This window comes from Ursus americanus, chromosome 4 (genome assembly GCF_024610735.1).
Source record: "Ursus americanus isolate L20-20 chromosome 4, mUrsAme1.1.p, whole genome shotgun sequence".
In the NCBI taxonomy this organism is placed as follows: Eukaryota; Metazoa; Chordata; class Mammalia; order Carnivora; family Ursidae; genus Ursus; species Ursus americanus.
In genome coordinates this window covers 7,963,767-7,980,196 of record NC_142130.1, presented here as the reverse complement: position 1 = coordinate 7,980,196, position 16,430 = coordinate 7,963,767, and the positions used below count along the sequence as shown (strand labels likewise).

Here is a 16,430-nt window from a genome sequence, read left to right as displayed (position 1 = left end):
GCAGACCAATAAAACAGAGCATCCATAACTATACCTAATTACATATACATGTTTAGTATTTGATGAAGGCTGCATCTCAAATCAGTGGGTAAGACAGTCTTGTAAAAGCTGCATTATGATAACTGAAAAGCCATTTAAAGGGAAAATGGATCTATTGCTTACACCATACACAAAGAAAAATACTTAAAATTGATCAGAAAGTTAAATGTCAAGAATGACATCATATAAGTATTAAAAGAAAACATAGGTGAATTCCTATAAAACTTGAAAATGGGAAATATATTTCTAATTATGACTCAAAATTTTTTAAAGAACAAAGGGAAAAAGCTACATTTTATTACAAACAACAACAAACTTCAAATCATGCAGAATCTATAATCCAAAGATGCTCTTAATAAACCATATCCTTTGGGATTCACACTCTTGTGCTGCCCATCCCACATGGAATCTGGGTTGATCCTATTACTTGCTTTATCCAGTGGGATTTGGTGGAAATGGTGTTACATCATTTCCAAGCTTTAGGAAGACCTGATGACTTCTGTTTTGGGAGATCAGCAGTTACCTAAGAAACCCAATTATCCTGTTGGAGAAAAAGGCCATACAAGGGAGGGTGGAATTTTATGATGGGACTAATGTCCTTATAAGATGAGACATGAGAGAGCTTTCACACTCTTTCTCTGTCTGTCATGAGAGGATAAAAATGAGAGAGGAAGGCCATATGCAAATCAGAAAAGAGGGCTTTCTCCAGGAACCAAATTCGTTGGCACTTTAATGTTAGATTTCCCAGACTTCAGAGCTGTAAAATAAAATAAAATAAAATAAAATAAAATAAAATAAAATAAAATAAAATAAAATAAAACAAGTCACCTCATTTATAATATTCTGTTAGCAGTCCGAGTTGACTAAAATAAAGAGAGAGAATCCACGTGGAGGAACAGCAAGGTGGTAGATATGTAAATGAGGAGGTTATCTTCTCCATTCCTACCCAGTTGAGTGTCCAGAGAGCTCCAGCCCCAGCTATTATCTGAGAGAAGAGTCACTTAGCTGAACCCAGTTAATCCTCAGAATCACAAGACAATAATACATTTTTTTAAGTCTCTAAGCTTTGGGATGGTGTCTTATATATTGATAGATAATCAATCAGGTGGCAAACATACTATAGGCATAGTAAAAAGACAAAAGACAAAGTTTCCCAAATTAAGGTGAATGATTCACAACAAAGAGTTAATATCTCATATATATATATATATATATATATATGAGATATCTCATATATTATATACATATATATACACAGTTGTGTACGTACATACAGTTGTATGTATGCGTACATATATATAGTTGTGTGTGTGTGTGTATATATATATATATATATAGAACTTCTAATATTAGAGTAGAAAAAGCCAACAACCTTATAGAAAAATGAGCTAGGGTTATGAAAAAACTATAGGAAAAAATGTAAAAGATTCTGATCCACTAGGGAGGATGATACAAATTTTCATAATAATAAAAATGAAATTAAAATTCCATTGATATAACATTTCTCACCAAAATTCTGATAACATATTCTTTTGATAAAGCTGTGAAGAAACAGGCATTCTATATATTTCTTGTGAATAAGCAAAATAGTACAACCTTACATGGAGAATTTTATAATATGTTGCAAAATTATATTTGTATCTTACTCAATGACTCAGTAACTCTTGCATATGTTCGAAATGTTCCATATTAAAAGTTTTAATGATAGAATCGAAAGTTAAAATATCTCATATTCCAAAATGCCAGAGAACTATCCAACTTGGAATTAAAAAAACTAATATGAACATGATGGTTCTATTTTTAAAGTACTGCTGTTATTCTGATTTAGTAATCCCAAATATCACAAAATTGGTAAGAGCGGTTTTCCATGTGGGGAGCATAGTGGCTCAGTCAGTTAAGTGTCTGACTCTTGATTTCAGCTTAGGTCTGGATCTCAGGGTCATGAGTTTAAGCCCTGCATTGGAGCTCCATGCCCAGCATGGAGCCTACTTAAAAAATAAAAAATAAAATAAAAAAATTTTAAAAAGAGAGTTTTTTACAAATTAGAGAAAATATCCATAAAAAAAAATAATCCCTGAAAAACAATCTTCAATGTTAGGTTTACAAGGGTTATCATTTCAAAGTATTTTTACCCTCACTTCCAGATGGGAAAACCAAATCACGGAGAGACTGTGATGTTCCCAATGGCACAGAGCATTGTATCAGCAGTGCAGGAGTTAGCATATGGATTTAACCACTCTCACTGCAAGGTACTATCTTCTATGCCATGCTGCTAAATTTCATGGCAGTCAAATTAGTGGTAAAGGATGGTGGGTAATCACACCCATTGTGATGGTATGTTAGGGCCACAAAACTACAGAATAACAGCCCCCATAGGTGAAATCATTTAGGTAAAATTTCACTGTGGATTTTTTTTCCACTCGGGGTACTCCAAGGTTAAGTCCCCACACAGTGTTCCTACCCACACTCAGCCTCACTGTCAGAACGCTCTTTCTCTATTCTGCCAAAATAAAACATCATCTCCTACAATAGCATGAAATAGGGAGCAAACTCTCCAGTGTTGCATAAAATAATCAATTGTGACTGGGAAAGAAAACATGAGAATAACCATCAATATTTATCTTTATTCATTCTTTATCAATTTAAACCTTTATATATGTTTTATAATATATACAATGTTAGTTGAAAAGCACATGCATGTCACTTATAAATAAAAAAAATATTCATGGTGGTACATGAATAACTTTTTCTTAATGAAGTGAAGGTGGGAGACCTCTGTTCCAGAGTCCTCCTCTTTGCCCCCTGCAGGTGAGCCTACTCTTTTTTTTTTTTAAGATTTTATTTATTTATTTGAGAGGGAGAGAGTATGCACAAACAGGGGAAGCAGCAGAGGGAGAGGGAGCAGACACCCTGCTGAGCAGGGAGCTCGATGTGGGTCTCCATCCCAGGACTCTGGGATCATGACTGGAGCCAAAGGCAGATGCTTAACCAACAGAGCTACCCAGACACCCCCAGCTGGGCCCACACTTAATGAACTGGCTCTAGCCAGGGCCCCACGTCTTCCACCCTGCCAGCCTCAATGCCTCAGTAGTGGTTGAGGGTCTTCTGTATCGAGCCAAGAAACTCAAGATCCAGCAAATCTGCCATCCACCAAGGCTTCGGGCTTAAACAGAACTGGAGGGTGAATGGGGTTTAGGTCTCAAAAAAGCTCTTTCACATTATTTAATACTATTTCAATTACTTAGGTGTTTAAAGGATTTTCACGTGATATTCTGGTAACACCGTAACAATCAATCAATATTAATGTAACACTATGTTTATTGGAAATGGAGTCATAATTATAAAATTGGAAAATAGCCTCTTCATAGGTCTCTACTATATTTTATCCAACAATGGAAGTATGCCCCAGAATTTTATTGAATAAAAGAATGTGATAATCAACTTACCTTTTTCACGGTAATTTCCTGTCCATCCAAGACCACAGGTACTTCTTCCATCTACAGGACTGCAAAGTCCACCATTTTTACAGGTACATTTTAGCTCACAATTTGGGCCATACATTGTTTGGGGACATCCTACACTGAAAACAAAATATACATATATATATACTCATATGTATACATATACACACATATATATATACATACATACATATATGTATACATATATATATACACCAAACTGAATAAAAATGTCACCTGAACAAACATTTTCCCCTGTTTCAGATAAAGTAATCATATCTAATAGCAAAAGCAAGAAAATGTTCAAATTAAAACAACTACTCAGATGTTACCTTAAGGTAGAAAGGACGATCATTCATTCACGTTTTCAATCACACTACGCATTTTTACTGTGCTTATAACTGCATGCTCGGTATACTTTGGGAACTGGACATGCTCTAGCGAACAAACAGAGGTCAATCCCAGATTGGCATAGGAGCATTTTATATATTTAATTTCATAATTGATAAAGAAGACAGATAAGCGGTTTACTCCTTAATGACTTCGTGCTGAAGTCTGAAAAGCACTTGAGCATACAGTGGTGTGTGACACACACAAAAAGCAGCGTGAAGAGGAGGTAAGATGCAAGTGAGAAAAGCTAAGCAGACATAAGGAAGATGGAGACTTCATCATCAGGAGAAAAGGACTGAACGATGGGAAGTGTCCCCAGTAGGTGAGTAATGCACTACTCACATTTAGTTGGTTTTGCCATGAGGAGTATGGGCCCAGTATAGCCAGCTAATATGATTTTTTCCAGGAAAACTCAAAATCCATACTTTATATCTAATCATTTAATCTTTGAAAGTTGGCAACTAATTAAAATTGCTTTACAGCACTGTGGAAGCCAAAACTGGTTCAGCCAATTCAAACACATTTGTGGCTAGATTTGGCCAAAGGCCTGTCATTTATACTTTCTAGTTTTTAGTATTTTTACATAATGATATTTTCCATATGAATTATCTCATTTAATGCTCACAAATATCCCTCTGATGTGGGTAAAAGTGTTCTTATTTACACTTGAGAAAACTGAGGCTTAGAGACTTAATTCTTTCTCAGGCTTAAGTAGCCAGGAAAGATAAAAACTGAGATCCAATCCCGAACTCCTGACTCCTCATCAACCTTTCTTTGTATTTCAGCTAGCGGGAGAGACATTAGAGATTTTTTTTGTTTGTTTCTTATTTACGCAAAGACACCTGTGTAATACATAACAGAGTTCGTACTTGAATTCAATCTGTATGACACTTTCTTTTTAGCCTTTATTTGACTTTAGTACCAAATGAAAGAAAGTTTTAAGTTGTTTATTTAAAAGACCGTTACAGCTGTACATTTAATGGTGGAATCACGACTAGATTTAATATTTCAACCTATCAAAATAAAGTAAAATAAATAAAATAAATAAAATAAAATAAATTTCAACCTTAAACCTCTCTGGAGCCCCATATCATGCTTTATTTTTTCTCTTAACATTGATTTTATTGCCTTTTAATATACATATAACTCACTTATTAATTATGTTCTTTGTTCACTCTTTTCTCCAGTAGAAAGCAAGTTGCAGGACTGGGATATTATGTATTTTATCCGTATGTTCCATATGTTTAAAACAGGCATTGGCATTAAATAAGTATTTTTGAATTGAGTGGATAAATGACTGAATATATCCAGAAATAGTCCATACCTAGTAAAACATATGTATGTGTATCTCTCTTACCCTTTAACCCTTTTTTACCCAATAAGTTAATATAGATACATAATATTGTCAAATTTTCTTCTTTTATAAATAAAATTTCCCAGGATTTTTCTAAATTAGTGCATATAATAGACCTGTCTCATTGTTTTTTATCAGCTGCATAGGATTTATTTCATCTTAAAAGATTTATTTTACCACACCACTATGATGGGCAAGTAGGTTGTTTAAAATATTTTGCTACTACGAGCAAAACTGTAATGAATATCCTTATGGAAGTCTTTACTCATATATACCACTGTATCTGTGGGGTAAGTCACCAGAAGACTTTTTTTTTTATAAAATAATATGGGTTCTAATTTGTGTAAGATAGTATCAAATTTCCTTACAAAGAGATTTGCAAATTTAGTAAGAAGGATTACCAATGTGCCATTTTCTTTTGTCAAACTAGTATATTATAAGAATCTAAAGATGTTATATAAATGTAACTTTAATTTGGATTTCTTACATTATGCATGATACTTATGTCTTTTCATAAGATCTATGGGTATTATAGATTCTCTTCTTACTAATACATAAGTTCTCTTAGCTTATTAAAAAAAGTTGGTCTTTTTTTTCTTCCATTTTTAAATTTTTTGATACTTTTTATCTTTTATGCCTTGAACAATTTTTTTTATTTCTTTTAAGTCAAAACACCATGGATTTTTTTTTCTTTTATGGGCTCTGAATTTTTGTCAAGATTTATAATATGGCTTTCCAAAAAAACTTTAAAAAATCCTAATGGTAATTCTGGTACTCTCAGAGTTTTTGTCATTATCTCTAAGTACTTTATGCACTTGGAAGTAATTTTGGTGAACCAAATTACTTTTACAAGAGTTACTTTTGTCTAGATTGCTGGTCATTTGACTTAACGTAACTTATTAAATAATTCATATTTTCCCTATGTTTTACTTTAGTCTTCCACATTTTTGCTTTAAGTTTATTTTATTGTTTTTTTTTTCACTGATTTTCATCACTTTTTATTTACTAACATAAATATTTTGGAATATAAATTTTCCTCTATTTTCTGAATTGGCTTTACCTGATGGGATGTGAATGTCCTCACTGTGTTTTTAAATTTCTGAAATACTGGTTTTGTTTGCCCTTTTTGAGCCATTGATTATTTAAGAAGGAGATTGCAAAATGCCCATGTAGTATAGTGTGGTGGGTTTTTTCCCTGGTAGGGAGTTAGTTTTGTTATTAGTTCTTCTTTTACTACTTCGTGGTCATAGAATGCCCTAAATCATACTTTTTGGGATAGATTTACTTTCTTTTTCAATTTTTGTTAATATTTCATGCATACTTGAAAAAGATATAATTTTTTTTAGGGAACAGAGTTTGGTTTACAACAATTAGATATACCTTACTAATTATGTTCAAACTTCTTTTATAAACTTATTTTTTTTCCTGCATATGTGTATGCAGTTTTATGTGTATGAATTAACATTAATGAGTTAATCTTCTACTGATAAGCTCTTGCTATTTCTCCCTGCATAGCTATGGCTTTTGCTTTATGAATTTTAATACTGTTATTGGTTTTATACATATTCATTACACTTCAATCTTCATTGTCAATTTTATTCTCTATTATTATAAGTGCCCTTCCCATTACTTGCATATTGCTATAAAATTTAAGATTGTTTGATACTGATATTATGACCACTGTTTTATTTTTCTCACATGGTTTTTGTGTGGTTGTACCGATTCATTTACTTTCATTTTATTTAGGAGTCTTTTTTTCTAAGCTAACATGGGTGCTTTTTCTCTCTTGCTGCTTTCAAGACTTCTTCAGTTTTTAGAAGCTTAATATTGATGTGTCTTTTGCAGATTTCTTTAAGTTTATCCTGTTTGTCATTCACACAGCTTCTTGAATCTGTAGGTTTATATTTTTTGTCATGTTTGGGAAATTCCAACCATTATTACTTTAAATATTTTTCAGCCCTATTCTCTTTCTCCTCCCCTCTAGGATTTGGATGACAAAAAAAAGTTGGATCTTTTTTAATAGTTCCACAGGTCCTTTGAGATCATTCTCTCTCTGTCTTTGTCATTTCTTTTCTTTTCTCTGTCTATCCTTTAGACTGGGTAATTTTCTACTGTTTTATCTTCAAATTTACTGATCCATCCCTTTGTCCTCTCCATTCTGCTATTAAGCCCATTCACTGAGTTATGTTTTATGTATTTTTGTTTCTTTTGATTATTGTATTTTCCAATTCTCAAGTTTCTATTTGCTTCTTCTTTATGCTTCTTATTCTTTGTTTTATTCTTATTCTATTTTTCTATTTTTCTTCTTATTCTATTTTTTTTAATTTGTTTCATGTATGGCCATAGTTGCTCACTGAAGCATTTTTATTTATAATGGTTTATTTAAAATTCTGATCAGATAATTTTATAATCATCTGAGTGTTGTTATCTGTTGATTATATTCTTGTTCAAGTTGAAATTTTCTGGTTGTTGGTATGATGAATAACTTTTAATGAAATGTGGATATTTTGAATATTATGATATAAGATTCCGGATCTCATTTTAGCAAGTCTCCTATGATACTGTACTTGCAAGGAAAGAGGTTCATCAGAAAGAGTTCTCTACATAGCCTCCAAGTGAAAGGGGGTATAAATGTTCCTTATTACTGCTGTGCCAGTGTGAGGGTTCAGACTTCCCATGGGGCCTCTGTTGGCACCTATCTGACAGGGGGGTAGAAGTGCCTTTTATGGCTCCTGACTCCACTTCCATTGATACTGCACAGGGTGGCCTCATTTCTGTTTGGTGGTTGTGAAAGTCCTGACTGTCCACTGGACCTCCTGTGACACCACCCTCGAAGGAAACAGTGCTGTCTCTATAATGTCTGATGGGGGTGGAAGTTCACAGTCTCCACATAGTTTCCACTGACATTGCCAGGGGAGGGGATACATCCCAATGTGGCAGGGATAAAAGTACCAGTCCTTTCTCTCACACCATCTTGGTGCAGGGCAGGGTGCCTCATATATCCCCTTGGAGTATGAAGGGTAGACTCTTCACTTGGCCTTTGCTGGTGGGGTTGGAGTCAAAGATAAAGTTTTATTCTTTAGTGTTTGACTGGACTATTTACCAGTTATTGTCTAAGAGTTTTCTATCTTGCTTGGCTGCCCTTTTCCTTGTCTTTCTTTTAGAGAAAGTGGGCATATCTTGGATTTTTTTTTTTTTTTGGTCTACACCTATTTGCCTTCCAGATTGCAGGTTCTCCACCACCCAGCCCAGGATATATGAGTCAAAAATGAAAACCCAGGGAATTCACCATTCCTGTTCTCTAGGTCTCTGAAATCCCTAGTGAGTCTGCCTTGTTCTCTCCACATCAGAGATTCTTATGTTTGTTTTTGATATAGTGACTAGAATTTTTACTGTTTAGAGGGAGGAATATGGAAAAATGTATGTATGCTATCTTTAAGTTAAGTCTTATAATTTTATATAATCTAGGGACTCTTCTTTAGACAGTGAGTATATTATTACATACCATAATTAATTTCTTTATTCAGCATATATTGGCTCAGCAATGTTAGTGGTAATGGAATTAATATGATTTTCCTTTCTCCTAATTTTTCTCATTCCTCTCCTCCAACTGACTTTAGTCGGCTATGTTTTTATTCTTAAATTCTCAGTTCTAGCATTTTAAAGTCCAACATTTACCTTTATACACTTAAATATGCTTATTGAATTATCATATTTAAACAATAGATTTTAGCACAGATCTATCCCTCCCATTTGCAACTTCTAATGAAGAAATGAGATCAGTATACTTAACCTCCTCCATCTTCTCTTTCCTTCCAGTTTATGCCTGTTTTGCTAAACTATCAAAATTGTTATTATATTAAATATTTATATTCTTATCATGTGACCATAATTTGTTTTAAACTTAGCCCTAATAAAAATAGATTTAATACTCACTAATAATCTTTTTACCAGAGATTTTCCATTTATTACTTGGCTGCTCAAATTTATCCTCTACTATTTCTTCAAAAATATTTTATGGCTACTATATCCTCAGCAACTTTTTATTATTAAAAATAGTTATTTATTTTCAGTCATACTATACTTGAATAACTGTTTAACTGTGTATAAAACACTTAAGTCATATTTTCTCCCAAGAACTTCATAGGCATTGATTAACCACATGCAAGCAACGGTTGTGATTATTGCTGTGGGGCGTGAGGCCGGTCTGATTTTTCTCCTCTTCATACGAAATCTCACATTTTTTTCTTTTATCCCCAGTGGAACTTCCCCTTGCTTATGATCAATCTTAACTAGAGTTTCCAGGAATAGAATGTATTCAATCTGTAGCATCAGATCTTCTTTCATTAAAAAACAAAATCTTGAATATTATATTTGAATATTTCCTTTTCCATTTATGTATTTGTCTCTCTGTTTTTCTATTTCTTTGTTTCCACTTTCCTCAAGCTTACCCTCCATTGACCTGGCTGTCACATACGCAGATTCAATCCTCCTATTACCTGTATTCAATATGGTCTTCATTTATATGATGTGAGGTTTAACTTTCATTTCCACTTCTTTCTGAGCTCTGCCAGCTTACTTTTTCATTTTCCTTTGTTGTCTTCTCATTTATTCCACGAACCTTTGTATCTCTGCGTAGCACTCACAATTTGTAGAGAGCGCTTTTTCATTATGTCCTTCGAATTCTTGGAAAAAATTCTGGTTAATATTTCCATGTGCTCCATAGCAAAACTCTTCTGCTCTATGTCCATCTGCTTTTTGTTTTCTTATTCCTTTTCTCCTTTTCCCTTCTTATAGAATTTGCACTAAAAATGTAACCAAAGCTTTGCATACTTTCATATATTGCTTCCGAAATGAGAGGAGGGTTTTTTGGGGGGTCTTTTTATGCATCAGGTTTTTGTTTTTGCTTTCATTTTCTTGTATCAGATTAGTTTTGTGTGCACCAGCTATTTTGGGGGAAGGTAGTATGGATCTGGGGCTAGAAAAATTATTTCAGCTAGTTGGCAGCCTCCTTGGCCCAGAGTAAAACTCCATATGACACAAAGTTGTGGTCCGTGTGTTTGTGTGTAGGCTTAGCTCCCTTTAGCTGCAAGGCTGCTAATTGCCCATAGATTATCCTTTATTCTAGAGCGGAGTTGAAAAGATGATGTTTCTGTGCACTTCCTGGTTATATCCCATTTTTCCTGCAACTCTGTGATGTCCAGTGGGGTTCAAGGTAGATCCTGTAGGATGCTCATGCAACCAACCCTGCTTTTTTAACAAAGGTCATTGGTTTTGCCCCTCTGTGTGTGCGATGGAGAAGTGGTTCTCTATATGTCATTTCACTGAACTTGAGAGTTCTTCTATTATGATTATTATTGTGAAAATAATGAATAATAGGATCTAGAACAAGACAATTTTGTGGTTTTTAACAAAGATCATGTTTTCCTTCTGTCTCTCATTTTTCTTACAGCTCTCAATAGGCTTCTGAAAGTTGAAGAAAATATAAAACTTTTCAGTTCTTATAATTAGACATTCCTAACACACAATTTTAGGCAGTTTTACAAAAGTTAACCAAAGTTATTTCAAAATTTGCTCCTAGTCAAGAGTATACATAAATTATTCTTTGTTTTTATTTTCAATTCTTGTTTACCCTCCAGTAGGCTATTTTGTATATGGCTCTGTGAGAGTGTGTACTTTCAGGTTATTAAAGCCACATTTAAGAAGAAAGTGTAATAAACAATGCCCATTTAATTATATTCCCTGGCACCAATCTGTTTTCATAGTGTAGCTTAGTTAGTGCGTGGACGGACAAGGTGACCCTGCAGCCATTGTTACCTTGCTGACACCTGGCTCCCATCTGGCTAGGTGGACACTGGCACCCGCCAGTCACTGGGTCATGCTGTCCTGAGCCACAGGGACACCGTTGGTCACAGTCCTGCCCATAGTGATCCTCAGGACAAACTGCAGGAAGGAGCAAAACAAAACCAGATTTTTCTTATTAAAACATTTTGCCAGTCAAGACTTTAAAAACCTTGTAAATACACGACCCTTTCTTTTAATCAAATAGGTTTCCTTGTCTTGCCTTCAGTTTGGTTTTCAACTTAAAAGGTTACTTTGAAAAAATAAAACAAAAAAAGGAACTGCTCAAATTGTTGCTTACTTAGTGCAATTTTGGTTGACATCAGGAATTCCAACCAAATATCCAGTGTCAAACACTTACATATATGATATAAATGACTCCTACAAACTCAGTCTTGCTTTACCACATGGCTGCCTTAGCAAATGTGTGTGTGTGTGTGTGTGTGTGTGTGTGTGTATGCATGCGTGCATATGTGTGTAATAATCTTGAGTATGTTTCCTCTTAAAGTCCACTCTGGAATTTCAACTTACACTTAGATACATCAACATAGAATCTATTATGCTCATATCTCCAAATATCATCTATGTATTTGTTAATTTATTTGTAAATTTATTGTTTATTTATTAAAATCAACAAATTTGTTAAATTATCTTTTGAAATTAATTATGTTAATTAATATAAGTTAAAATTTAATTTATTAATACATTAACACATCTATTCATTTGTCTGTTTGCAACTTTATTCCACAAATTCATTGAGATGTTAATCAAAATACAGATAACACTCAAAGATAAAATAAATACTTGTGAGAATCAAGTGAAGAAAAAAATATAGTTACAATATACACATAAATGAACATCACAATTCTTTGAACTTGTAAGAGGTGGACTGCAAATTGGCTCTGACCTACCTAGCTGTCAAAGCAAAGAAAGAAAAATACTCAGGTATAAGATCACAGCTTTCTGAAGACAAAAATATTCCCAATATTCAGAGAAATCAAAACTCTTGAAGATGCTTCGGCCTGAGGAAATTAAGAAATTTCCCTCAATGATTTTCTTTGAGGAACAAAAGGGCCAGTTAGAGCCTTCCTTAGGAGATGTTTATGGGTTGGCTTTAACTCAAAGATAACTTGGCTGCTGAGGCCTCAGAAGCAATATTCACTAGGTTTCAATTTTCCACTATATGGAGCCAGGACTTTGTCCTACTTGTCTTTTATCTTCAGAACATCAGGGTACTGAGGTAGGGTAATTAAAATTACCTTCATACAAAGAAGACAGATCAACTACCTGCCTGGGCAAAATAAGCATTTGGATATCTTTAGCACATAACAATTTAGTACCCTGCCTGATCACCAACTTCGTTATCATTCTTCCAACAATTACAGCACTTCTATCTTTTATAAAAGATCTATTAATAGTTCTTTTATTCTTTTAATTCTAAAGTATAAAATACAGAATAGTGCACAAAAAACATAAATGTGCAGCCCAATGAAGCATCAGAAGCGAACATTCTCAAAAACAGCAAATGGGTTGAAGAACGCAATATTGCCAGAACTACCTCCCCATCATGCACTCTCCTACGCATTGTTCCTCTATCCTCCCTAAAAATCATTATGATCTTGAAAAATGCCCAAATATTTAGGAAATGTCAAATCTGATAAGACCAAAATGTATTTGCTAAGTATATTCCTACAGTGACTAAGCTAGTACATTTTTAAGGGATCTTTAATTAACATCTGGTCCCTTAAACTTTATGTCAATAGTTTTCTTTGTGATGGATAGTTAAGTCTTTAAATTTTAGGGAACTGGTAACTTTTTGGTACGTAGGGGAACTACTTAATTTTGAGCTGGAAATTGCTAGGGATAAATTGTGAAACTTTAACCAATGCATTTGACTTTGTGTACACAGGCGTCCCCACTCCACTCTTATCTTATGGAACAGATTTTTTAATCCTGACTTGAGTCTAGCATTGCTGGGATATGAGAGGTTATGACCAAAGGGCTCTCTTTGGCTGCCTTCACAGCTTTAGCTCTCAAACTCCTGATGTAAGTACTCCTCCACCTAGAATGTAGGTCAGTTGGTGTTTGCCTTTACCGCAGTAAATTATTAAGCAATAATTGCAGTTCTTACTAAGTGCAGTTCTTAAAAACTCTACTTTAGCATATCCACTTCATAATTGGTAGACTGCCTTACTTCGACAGGAGTCAGCGCCAGTGAAGCCAGGAGGGCAGTAACAGGTGCCAGTCTAGGTGTCAAAGCCGCCGCCATTAAGGCATTTGCACATCCTTTGGCAATTTAGACCTTAAGTGCCTTTTGGGCATCCTGTTGAAGGAGAACAAAACCATATGTGATACTGTAACTCAAAGCAATCATTATTTAAATTCATGCCCATAGACATGTGGCTAACTCAACATTCCAAATACTGTTCTTTGGTATTTTCAATCCTCAAGCTAGTGATTCAAGGCATGGACTTATCTGAAGAGGTGAGACCATATAGATAGATGCCTTAGTAGTACGGTTGGGGGCATAATGTTACTGATGCTGCTCATTAATAAAATACAGGAAACTTAACTTTGAGTTTCCTTGGAAATTTGCCCACTTTTAGAGAGTGCTCAGAATAGGTGACGATTTGCCAAACAAGGCTATTTCATTCCAGTCTAGATGAATTCATTATTTTGATTAATGTGTAAGTGTTATAGTTTGTCTTGTCTGGAATGATCTGGGTTTAATACAAGTAAGAATTCAAAATGGCGTGAAGCATCGAGAAAGAATCTTCATTTAGTTTCTCACTTTCCTACTTTCACATCCATGGATGTATGGCGTACCATGATGATACCTGTGTAACAAATAGATAAATGGCCAGAAATCAAAATAAAGGGAGATGAAACAGGACAAAGAGTAAGATGAAGACCAATTATCTGTGCAATGATTGAAAGACTGGGGATGTTTATTCAGGAGAAAATAGAGTTAAGAAGATAGAAATGCCTTTAAACATGGAAAGGCAGTCTTGTGGAAAAGAAGAAAGACAGACTTTATCTCAATAAGCAAATACTTTCTGAAAAGTATTTCATGAAAGAGCTTTCCAAGATTGGAATAAGCTTTTTCAGGAGTCATGGTTACTCATCTCTGTAGGAGTTCAGAGACAGGAGAAGTATACAGTAGAGAAAATATAGAGGATATTCAAGTACTTGATTAACTTTGAAGCATTTCCATCTGTGACATTCTCCTACTCTGTGAAATGCCTGATACTTTCAAGTCTTAAAATTGTAAAAGTTTGAGTTTCTAGAGACCTCATGTCCATCTGGTTCAATTCTTATTTTAAGATGATGAAGTTAAGGCCCACAGAGTGAGGTGACTTGGAATATATATTGCACAAAATTCTGTCACCTGTTAAAGATAACCATCTTTATCCTTGCCACATTTTTAAATGTGAGACTGTAGGAAATTTTGAATAGACTGTGATTTGAAACCTACATATTTCACTTAGTAACATTGTGGCTTGATCTCCTTTTTTGGACTTCTAGTTCTTAATTCCCGAAGGGGATAATAACAAAATCATGGGCCTGTTGTGGTGACTAGAGTGAACAAATACATCGCCAAACTCAGCTCCCGTGTCAGTGTGGCCATTATTTTCATTAAATGATGGCAGTATCAATGCTAGGCGTTCAGCAAAACCCTTCCCCTATCTGCTTGATCTGAGTCAAAGTGTTGGGTATTTGCCTGAGGTTCTTGGAAGCATAACTCTAAAAGTGACCAAACTAGACCAGATGGCACTTGTTTCCTTCCTTTTATCTTGTGTTTTTATGTAAGAATCAGATAGTAAGGAATATTTTTTAAGAGTATTTGACATGTAGCATGTTTTAGAGGTAGCAACAAAGAATGGATTTTATTGAGATTCAGGTTGTTTATAATCCCCATATATGTCTTGTCCTAAATTCCAGAGTTCTCACCTTGAGTCTCAAACCCAAAGAGGGCTGCTTCTTTCTTCTTTTTTCTTCCAGTTTTAAAATAAAATTCTTCATAACGGAGATGGAAAGCAAAACACTGCAGTTATTCATACCAAAGGTTATTTCTGTGCTGTAGCTGCTGTATTTCTTTATTCCTCTGTATGAAAAATAATGGCTTCACTTTACAGTCACTTCTCTCATTCCCTCCTCCCAAGGAATATCAGTTCCCATAGCTCATTGTCTTTGGTACATAACATTCATTGGTCCTTCCTAAGAACTTGTTTTTTGCCTCACAAAAAGTTCAATAGAGCATACCTAAAAACAAAATTAGTGATTAAAAAAGTCTTCATCTCCTCCTCTTCTCCTATTCACCAAGATACAAAATGCTTTCATGTCCATTCAGGTCAGACTTTTGGAATGCAAATTTTTATAGTATTTTTTATCATTACTATGTGTGATGCTTAAGAAGAATGCTTGCTTGATACTAGAGAAAATACACGTAAAGCAAGCTGAAGGTATGGAGTCTGAAATAATGAAGACTGGTGTGTACTGCTGGGATGTTGCTTCCCAAAAGGAGGTTAAATTAATTAGAGTTGATTGGTATAGAAAATTCTGTAGTCACATTGCTATGAAGTGAAAGCTGGCATGAATTTCTGTGCAAGTAAGGAAAAGAAAACACCTGATAATGTGAAATTCATGTACTTATTAATGAGGAAAATGTCAAACTATGGATATAATCATGGATATAAAAGAATTTGCATCTCGGTTTAAAGGGAAAAAAGCTCATGGGTAATTACTTGATAAATTTAAATAACTGATATCTACATATATTTATATTATATTTATCATATATATACATATGCCTATATTTTTAGATCACTTTCATGTGAGTTGAAGTTACTTGGGAGACATAATTTCCCTCTGACGTACACTCATTTTGCAAACTATCTTAATGGTGGTTTTATGTTTGTTAGAATCATCCTTCATGGTTACTTCTTGTACACAGAAAACAAAATCACCTGAGTGTTAGCCTTCAACCTAATTATCCTTTTGAAATTGGGACACTGAACTTGATGAAATTTACCTACTAATGAGTATGCCATCTGTTGAAAGACAATGTGTGTATAACCTCTTAGCCTCAAAACTCATTAAATTTATATCAGGAGTACAGTATATGTTTACAAAAGGCCCCACAAGTTTTTCTCCCCAAGAATAAGTTATTTACTGACAATTCTACTTTCTCATATAATTCTGTAGCTATGTGAAAGTTTGACTTCTGGAATCATGCACACATCCTTTGCTCAAACATTCACTATATTTAACAAGGGAACACATGCTCGGGACATAATGATTTCATTTGGCCTAAGTGAAATTCAGTCTCCCCTCCCTCATTTCTT

At 34.3% G+C, this 16,430-nt stretch overlaps 1 pseudogene; it reads right to left on the bottom strand.

Moving 5' to 3' along the window:
- Positions 1-16,430, bottom strand: part of LOC123786433 (uncharacterized) — a 570,278-nt pseudogene that overhangs the window by 11,276 nt on the left and 542,572 nt on the right.